This window comes from Hippocampus comes, unplaced genomic scaffold, assembly GCF_001891065.2.
Source record: "Hippocampus comes isolate QL1 unplaced genomic scaffold, H_comes_QL1_v1.1 scaffold147, whole genome shotgun sequence".
In the NCBI taxonomy this organism is placed as follows: Eukaryota; Metazoa; Chordata; class Actinopteri; order Syngnathiformes; family Syngnathidae; genus Hippocampus; species Hippocampus comes.
The window spans coordinates 1134208-1144473 of NW_017805009.1; positions in this window are offsets into that span (position 1 = coordinate 1134208).

Below are 10266 nucleotides of genomic sequence, written 5' to 3' on the forward strand. Positions count from 1 at the left end.
ATTTCTTCTTATCTTTCCCTGATGACACAATGAAAATGCATCGCTGGCTCAATGTGACAAATTTCCTGGCCAAAGATCTTCTTCCATAAAGACAGGGGTACTTTTATTCCATAACATCCCAAGAGTTTATCCCTCAGGAAAAGGTTCGATCAAAGCAACGATCATCTCCCATGTGATGCACCATGTCCTAGAACCAAACTTGGATTATTCCAATCATGCAGTTCTTTGGCTCTTTCCATGTAGATGACAACTGCAGCTGAATGTGAAATGTTCCTCTTATCCAGAGGCTGGAAACTGGACTTTTTTCTAAATACTTATTGTGTGACTGACTTTTTGGGTCTTATCCAAAGCCACAGTGTTGATGCTATGATTAATACTCTTTCCATCTCAAAATTTTACAAAGTGGAAGAATGTAAGCAATGGCACATGTATATGTCATGGTCAAATATTATTGTTCAAAGCTTGACCACATAGTCACTTTGAAAGGAAAGGGATGATGTGGCAACAGACCACATTGTCAATGTACCGGTAAATGGAAATTGTTAATGTAAGCGCATTTCTATGGTATCTTGGTATTGCTGTGATGCTAGTCTTTTACATTTCAGCTCACCGACTTAGTTTACTCAGTGTGCAATTTTGTCATGACATGAAAAAAATAATTATAATTTTATATATATATGTAGAGAGAGAGAGAGACACACACACACACACACACACACACACACACACACGAGGCCAGTCTCCTGTCTCCTGGTCAATGAGCAATGATGGATCATTCTCTGATGACCCATAACAACCTTGTCATCCATTGCCTTGTGTTGCTGACTGTTTGTTATGCCTTGCTGATTGACACCGCTCTCCCAAATGCAAAATCACTTACGTTATGTCAGTTATGGCTATAATGTGCCTTAATTTCCACGTGTCTTCTGAATATCTGTGTTCGTAACCCGAGAGTACTCAGAACTCAAACAGAGAGTTCCCCTGTGCGATGGTATGGAAAACGACTTTACTTCATATTCCATGGCCTTGCTGTGTCAAGTGATCAGACCTTCAGGACCGCTCTATTGGTTGGAAAAACTGAAGATTTATGATGTGAGTGGGAATACGGGGACTGTCAGATCAACCCCAATGTTTGCTGAAAGCATCAACTGAGACTAATAAATATAGAATGTGTGATAAATCAAGCCGAAGGATTGTGTGTTAGCTTAATTCGTGAGAATTATGTATGGCCTCCTCTGGTAATCCAAAAAATATTTACCCACATGTACTTTGTAGTTTGTATGACAAACCTTTCAGAGCGCACAGTTTTCCTGTTGTTTATCTTCAAGCCCCCAAAGAAAGTGACTGCATACACTCCATGTCACACTTGTCTATGGAACTGGAAATTCAAGGCTACACAATGCATGTTTGTCAAGAATGCTCCAAAGTAACATATGGTTTTTCATCAAACTTGACAATGGCGTCATTCATGCGTCATTTGGAACGAATTAACACACACACTCAAACGATTGCTTTCAAACAGGTGCTGTTGTTTGGGAGACATACTGCAGACTCAGGATTAAAAGTCATGCCGCTTGAAAATAGAATTTCCCATTTCAGTACGGGTATGAAAAAGCTTTCATCACCAAAATAAAATATGATTTAAGTGCAAAGAGTAAAGTTCAAGTTTCAGAAAACTCTGTCCGTGAAGTTTATGACTGGCTTTGCGGATTATGTCAGCTGCATATTTGACCTGATGACCTCCTTGTTTAAAAGTCCCCACAAATCAATCCAGCTTTTAAATTTGTGTATTATTCTGGTAAATATGAGCGTTAATGCATTCTGTTACATTGAGTCGCACTGAAATATCATTATGGCACATTTGGAACCATTGGTGGCACAATGACATGGTTATTTCATGCATTCCATAAACAGCAATGTGTATGCATGTTTATGCACGTGTGTGTATGTGTGTGTGTGTGTGTGTGTGTGTATATATATATATATATATATATATATATATATATATATATATATATGAGACACAGTTGAGTGACTTTCACTCAACTGTGGAGAACAAGGCACATTACATGGTTGTGTATTTAGGTTCAGGTCTGCTGGCTCTCATGACCGATGTCCTGGGGAGAGGACATCCTGGGCAATGACGAGAACGGCACCCCGAAGGTAGACTCTTGCTCATTTCCCTCTTGTTTATGGAATAATGGGTGGCAGCGGGGACCCAGAAACCCAAAGCTCAACCCAAACTTCAATCTTGTTGTTTTTTTTTTTCTTCAATACCGCTTCTCATTAACCCTTCACTTCATTCTAAATGCACATTTGGGAGATTTCCTTCACTTTTACTGATGGTCCCTCTGTTTGACTTACACCACAATCTGGACAATGAAAACAAACTTAATTATGACATGATCTTGTTTTTATTAGTGTTAGACTTTATGATTTATAATCCAAAAAAAATGGACTGATACATGAATTTCCAAAACATTGTTTTCAATTTTTCACATCTTTGCTTTTGTTTCTTAATAAAAAAAGGAGAATTTAATGAGCATGTTTCCAACTGAAAGGCATTGACCTGAAACTCCCAGGGAGTACTCGCTCCAGTTTATGTGACCAAATTCAGTCAAGTGTGTCCACCACTGTCTCACCAAACCACATGTATTTGCTTGAGCCTGTGGCATAGGTTACAATTTGGCTGTTTTGCCGCAAATTGAAACATATTCCTCCTTTCTGCTGTCTTTTACAGCTTACTCACTTCTTATTCATACGTGTCTACTTTTACAGGCTGCATAATGATACTGATGCCTGCCCGAGTATCCTGTTGACCCATTTTGACATGTCTAAGTTTTGTTTTAAAAGAAAGCCCACCCATGTCCTACTCTTTGGAGAACTGCAACCTGTAAAAATATACTACCGAGACTGACGTAATTCCTGGTCAAATAGTGATGCTTAGCCCCCATGCATCCGATCTTGACTTTGACAGTCAGAAATGCTGAATTAGCTCCATTGAGTCTCTCGAGTATTTAACCGTGAACTGTTTTTGTTGTAAGGTTTCTTTACATTTTGCTGTTGAATCCATCCATACATCACCCTCGACGCTCTTGTGAAAGAGTATTGAGCAGAACCCACCCATCCATCCATGCATTTTCCGATCCGCTTATCCTCACAAGGGTTGCGGGAGGTGCTGGAGCCTATCCGAGTTGATTTTGAAAGTAGGCGGGCTACACCCTGAACCGGTTGCCAGCCAATTGCAGGGCACACAAAGACAAACAACCATCCGCGCTCACATTCACACCTCGGGGCAATTTAGTGTATTCAATCGGCCTGCCATGCATGTTTTTGGAATGTGGGAGGAAACCGGAGTACCCGGAGAAAACCCACGGAGGCACGGGGAGAACATGCAAACTCCACACAGGAAGGCCGGAGCTGGAATCAAACTCGGTACCTCTGCACTGTGAGGCCGGCGCGCGAACCACCGGGCCGGTCGAGCAGAACCAAAGGAGTTAAAGTGCCCCATTTCATGTTCTTTAGAAATTCAACTCAGCATTATCCCATATTTCAGCATTCATGCAATTACTGAGGAAACGACAATATATCTTTTTAAAAAAAAGCATTTGTGCTTGTTTTTCAGTACTGACACATCTTGCTGTTCCTTTTATTGAACCATTTTACATCATGTGTTCACTTATGATGGTTGACGGCTTCAATAAAGGATTGACTCTCATTGCATCCCAGGTTAGTCAAATTAGCTACACAGGGTGCACTGACTGTATTTACATACTTTTTTTTTTCAGGAGTTTCAGTGGGTCTTTTTTTGTCTCTTTTATCATGGTCACAGTTTCGAAATGCTACATTTTTTTTCAGATGTGGCTTGACACAAACGTTATGTTAAGGCTAGGAACAGATAAACTGAGTTACCATGTGTTTCTCATCTTAATCTGTCAACCTCATACAGTGCTGCCATACCTGAAAAACACACACGCACACACACACACACACACACACACACACACACACACACACACTTTCTGCATGAGTAGCCATGATCAGTAGCCTCACTAGTCCCCGAGGAGTCACTCCAAATAGCTCCTGCCCGATTTGATAAATTGCTCCTAATGTCATCATAGTCTGGCAACCCTGTCAGATGTTAGCTTACTAAGCACAGAAGTAACGTGCAAAACAAGGAAAACTCAGTGAACACCAGTATGTGAGCATTTCCATAATTTCAAATTCAAAATCGACACCAGCATTTTGCGAACTGAAGAACTGTGATTACGTGAATGCAATGACACTCTTAACTCAAGCCCAGGGGCTTGTCATTTCATAGTTTTGCTCGGGGCTTTCATAGGCACCCACTGTGCATTTTTACTGCCAAGTAAGATGATCAATCACCATTTATTTTTAGGGAAGGAAAAATTAGCTATAGCCGGCCTATTCAAATAAATGATTATTTAACTTCCAACACCGTGATGGAGTTTTGCAAATCCCATATTCTCCATTAACAATTATGAATGTACCACAAATGGCCAAACAATCACATGGAAGTTTTTTTTGTCTCCGTTACATGAAACAGAACCACAAATTATTATTGAACTTAAACCCTTTTTCTCCACTGAGGTATTTGCTGCAGTGGTAAGAAAGAGTTGAGTTTAGATTTTCAGTTTATTGCCCCTTTGGTGATTTTTGTTGGGCAACAATTTACAGATCATTAGTTATGGTTTCCTCCGTGAAAACAGTAGTTAATCATCTGTCGGAAACCTTTGGCTCTCTTAATGTTCTAAACAGAGGTGAAGATTGTGCTTTGAAGGAGACCTACATGCCCCATTAGTCTTCATGTTTTGATTACTTCTCCATGTGTGAAGAGGAAGTCCTTGACTGAACACGGAAAGATATCCACGGAGGAGACAAGCTCCAGTAACACGCCCGTGTCATCTAACTGTGTTGCATCTCTGCTGGCAAAGGGTTCGGCAGATTCCCCAGACAACTCGATGTCAATGAAGCATTCATCTTGGAATCAACCTGGAGTGAATCCAGCCAACCGATCTGTGAAATAACTGCATCAAATACTTTACCTGAGGGGTTTGTGCTCTTGTGCAGATTCGAAGCAATTTTGCTCATCGTCACTTTACATTGAGGTAATAAAAGACACACAAAAGATGAGGGCTAATACAGTAATTGTAGCGCATTAAAAGTTGCAGACTTGAACATATCACAAAATCACAGCGAGCCCAGATGATGGAAAGAGGTCTTTCTAGTATTATCGTTTCCCATGTTCTTCCACCCACAGTAATATTTTCCAGATCAAAGCTCTTACTCGAAAGGCAGATCCCAATTTCACAGAAGAAAGCCCAAGTCGCCGCAAAGGCACAAAAGGGAATTGGATTTTCCACTGAACATGAGGTCATATGTTTGGCATTGTGTTCGGAACAGAAATCTGCTTCCCGAGAAATTTAGTTTTGATTTTTCCACAGTAAATATCGCCTTTCAAGAGACTAATGACTGAATAATTTACACACTTTAAAATGGCATCTGTTAAATGATAGCAAAGTAGAGTGGCATGATTATTTTGGTAACCTCTTCAATTTCACAAGTTTCTTATTTCACAAGTCCCTTAGTGTGGAGAAATCGAGCTACAAAAAAATTTACTGGCATATCCTTAACATGGCTTACCTGAAGCTGTGAGGAATTTCCTGGACCACATCAGACAAGTAGACAGGCTTAATAGCTCCACACTTCTGAACAAACACATGTGTACACTTGGTATCCTCTCAGTGCTGGCGGCTGTCAGGGCCCAGGCTGATCTCATCATTTGGCTGAGTGTCTGCAGGCTTTTTGCACTATAAGGTCAAACTATAACAGAAAGGCCAGAACTGCACTTTGAATGTGGACATCAATTGTCCCTGTTTAGTTTGGAAGGGTATCTGCATGGGAAACATTTATGGACATGTAACTGAAGTCTTTGACTCCTTCAACCTCTGCGTCGTCGACATGGTTTTGAAAGACATGACTCTTGGATGGTGTTTCTTTGGTAAAAGCATTGAACCCAAGAGAAAAAGTGCAGATCGTGGTTTCCATCTATCCGTTTTTAATAGTCCTACTGCTTATTCTCATTCAGTGTCAGAGTGAAGCTGGGGCAGATCCTAGTTTACTGGATTTAGGGTGAGAGGAGGGAAATCCCTTGTTCTGATCAACTGTCAATCACAGAACTGACACATAGAGCCAGAAAACCATTCCCTCTCACATTTATACCCATGAGCAGGTCAACTCCACATCTCTCTCTCTCTCTCTATCTATCTATCTAAATGACCTGTTCCCACAGAGCAATACTGTACTCCCTGTGTCGATGGATCCAGTTCTGTTTTCTGGTGTGCAAGGTCGTAAGGTAGCAGTTTGAACGTTATAACCTCAAAAGCTTTATTGCTTCACTCACTACCTTAGTCCGATGCTTAATCATGCGGAAACTCTCTCTTCCATTACTGTGTGAGAGAGGCCAAACTTGATTACTGCACCTCTTGTAGACACGAAGACCACAGTGTATTACTTTTCTCCATGTACGCCACCATGGGAACAAGGTGCCCTTTTACCCCAAGGATAATAAAATGTTGCCCTCCACCACCCCTCGTTTGATGATAGTAAATTGGACGAGAAGAACCATAATTAAATTTTTTCATCCAAAGAGTGAGCCACGGTTACCTAATATTTGAATGTCATAGCTTCCATGTACTAGAGCCAATGTTTAGTCTTGACAATATTACCAGTATTTTGCCAGCTATTTCCACTGGCTAGGCGGAACATTTAAAGGAACAAGTACTCCAGACAGACATTACTGTATTACACTCTTGGGTCTGTCCACTCATAATGCCTCGATGATGTGAATCCAGGCTGGTCGTGGTGACTGTTATGTCACTAGTCAATCTCAGTTTATTTTTAAGTGTTGTAAAGTCCAAGGTTAAGTCTGGATTTCAACATCCAAATTATTCAGGCCTGGAGTGACAGGCTTAGTGTGCAAGTAAATTAGTTTGCTAGTTTGATACTTTTTATTCAGTTTTCACATGATAGATGAAGGCTACTAATAATAGTGCATTCCTTCATGGTGCACATTCTGCAATGAATATGAAATTCCATTTGAGGACTTTGAGCCAGCTACAAAAAGGAGTCATGCCATATCAACTGATGACAAAAGTAATTACAATTCTGCATTTCCTTGCGTTTGGGTTATTTGTTTTCAGCAAGGTGACAATTGCTGCTGGCCTCTCCCAGAGTACTTTTTCAGGTGTGCTGTGCCAAGTTTTAACTGCAATGTTTTGCAGGATGCACAGATATAGCCAATTTACACGCACACTGGAAATCCCCATTTATGGCTGGGGTTACTTTTCAGACCATCCTCATAATAAAGTAAATTCGTGAAATAGCACCTGACTATTTCTTTAATTTTTTATTTTATTTTTAAAAATATATGCATGTGAGGTGCAGATATTATTTTTGTCCACTTGGTGTTGCCATTCACACATCCTGCACTATGGTTTAATGTAACTGTGTAAGTGTGTGTGTGCCATTAAAAAGTCAGCGTTGTTCTGCTGAGTTGAGGTGGAAGTGAGCGAATCAGGATATACACACTATTTGCGATTTTTTTGGCAATAACTTTAGCCACTCTGGTGTTCAGCAACAGTGTCAGCTGAGGCTACCTGGCAGGTGTATCACAAATGTGCCTCTGTTTCCTCTGTTTTGTTTTTATATATATTTAATAAAGGGATAGGAAGCGCACCAGGATCTTTTTCCATACACCCGCTATCTAAACCATCTCTTATGGATTACAAGTCATTCTATCTAGCCCTGGTAGGCTATATTCAATTAGCTAGCAATCGATCTGGGCGGAAGGCGGTCTCCAAGTGCCAACTTCACACATCTGTGGTGTCCTGCCCAACTTTACATTATCCACGTGTGGATAGCAGTTCATTTATAAACACTCTTTTTCTCGCCAAGTGAAGCACGACACGCCTTTCTCACATGCCTATTTTAAAACGAGTTATTTTTGTCCACTTGGTGTTGCCATTCATACATCCTGCACTATGGTTTAAAGTAACTGTGTAAGTGTGTGTGTGTGTGCCACTAAAAATTCAGCGTTGTTCTGCTGAGTGAGGTGGAAGTGAGCGAATCAGTATGTACACACTATTTGCGATTTTTTGGCTATAACTTTAGCCACTCTGGTGTTCAGCAACAGTGTCAGCTGAGGCTACCTGGCAGGTGTATCACAAATGTGCCTCTGTTTCCTCTGTTTTGTTTTTATATATATTTAATAAAGGGATAGGAAGCGCACCAGGATCTTTTTCCATACACCCGCTATCTAAACCATCTCTTATGGATTACAAGTCATTCTATCTAGCCCTGGTAGGCTATATTCAATTAGCTAGCAATCGATCTGGGCGGAAGGCGGTCTCCAAGTGCCAACTTCACACATCTGTGGTGTCCTGCCCAACTTTACATTATCCACGTGTGGATAGCAGTTCATTTATAAACACTCTTTTTCTCGCCAAGTGAAGCACGACACGCCTTTCTCACATGCCTATTTTAAAACGAACGAGAGGATGCCCTTCAATTGGCAATGAATGAAGTTGGCTGTGTTCATGCCCACAGTGGCGCATAGCACCTGTTTTTTAAGGCGCCAAGTTGCATGTGTCTGAAAAAAATACCAAACCTTGGTCGCCACGCCGTGGGCGTCCCCGCCACTGCACAGATTTCGATCACACCTCGCGCTAGACTTGCTTTGGAAACAAAAATAGTGCCCTCAGTATTTAACTGCACTTATATCTTAGTATAACAATATACAATCTTTTAATAATTGCTCTGCAGTGACTGTAATAAGTTACCTCAACACCTCTACCTAATCCTTGGACACAGAGGGGGGCCCCTACTAACCATTTTTTTTTCACCCCAAAACAATACAGCCAGATGGAAAAGCCATAAGCGAGACTGATTTTATAGCTTTCCAGGCCTCTGGTCCCCGATGACCTCATTTTTGAGGAATGGCCTTCAGAGAAAAAGTCAAATGACATCAGAATACTTCACATTTTGTTTGAGGTCAAACTTTCTTTTTTTGTGGAAAACACAGCAAATAATCTTAAATGTTCCGATCCAGAATTAAAGTATTTGCAGTTGTAACAATTAAATGTATTCTCATTTTAAAAAGAGCTTTCATGCAACAAGTTTTTCAATACAGATTTTCTAATATAAAGCAAACCAGCTCTTACGTATCAATGTGTGGTTAAAGGCGACTTGAGGCAACTTCTCAGTGGGTCATCATGGATAATACGTTCATGAATTGTTCTTTCTCCCAATTCATGACCATTAATCAGCCCAGTCTCTGTTTCAAAGAGTAGAAGGCAAGCTATATTTAAGTGTGGCTTGGATCGGAATTCAAGAAGCGCCATATTTTGAGTGCTGCGAGGCAAGGCAGAGAGAGTTTGCTGCAGCTATGCCTCACAGCCTGTCCCAGGGCACTAGTAACTGTGATGGATGGCAGTCAAATGCTCAGTGCCACACCATTCCTGGGGGTTGCATCGCTGGAGCTCATGTCTTCCTGGATGTCAGCCACAACCGTTCACAGTTCCAGAATGGAAAAACTCTATTAAGAGCATCCTGGCTACACTGACATTGTGAGGTGGACAACGCCTGACTAATAACAACGCAATGATAATGCTAACCAGAACAACGTTACTCATTGTTGCTTGACGTCTTTTTCCCTCAGCAGTAAACCATTTCACTTGTGAGGATTACGTCTATGAAGTTGAAAAGTGTGTTTGAGTCATTTTGGGGTTTTTCTGTAAGGTTTCATTCTTTTGTCTTGAGCTAATGGTGTGAGATTACAATTACATCCAGTGTGTATCCGCTGATCTCAGCCTGCAATTGCTTGTGCTTTCCTGTCCCTGAGATTAGATATAAGTAGCCCACAGCAGATGCTTTAAATGCATGGCATTTACGTGAACTGCAGTATATTCATTCAATGCCACCATGTGCTTCTATTCTTCCACTCCACTCTGTTGGCAAAAGTGTCGGGAGGGGAACATTACCAATGCAGAAACAAAACTGAGGGATTCCATGAGGTGTTTTAAGGTGTCTGGAATGTTTGGGGTAATTAGCAATAAACATTTTTGAAAATAGACACCGTTGGATTAGAGAATTTTGGTCACATGGTCATAACAATACAAAAGGTGCTTGAGAAAGTTGATGTCAAAGCTCGACATGAAGCAGTCAAGTTCTTTGGCACTAAACCAT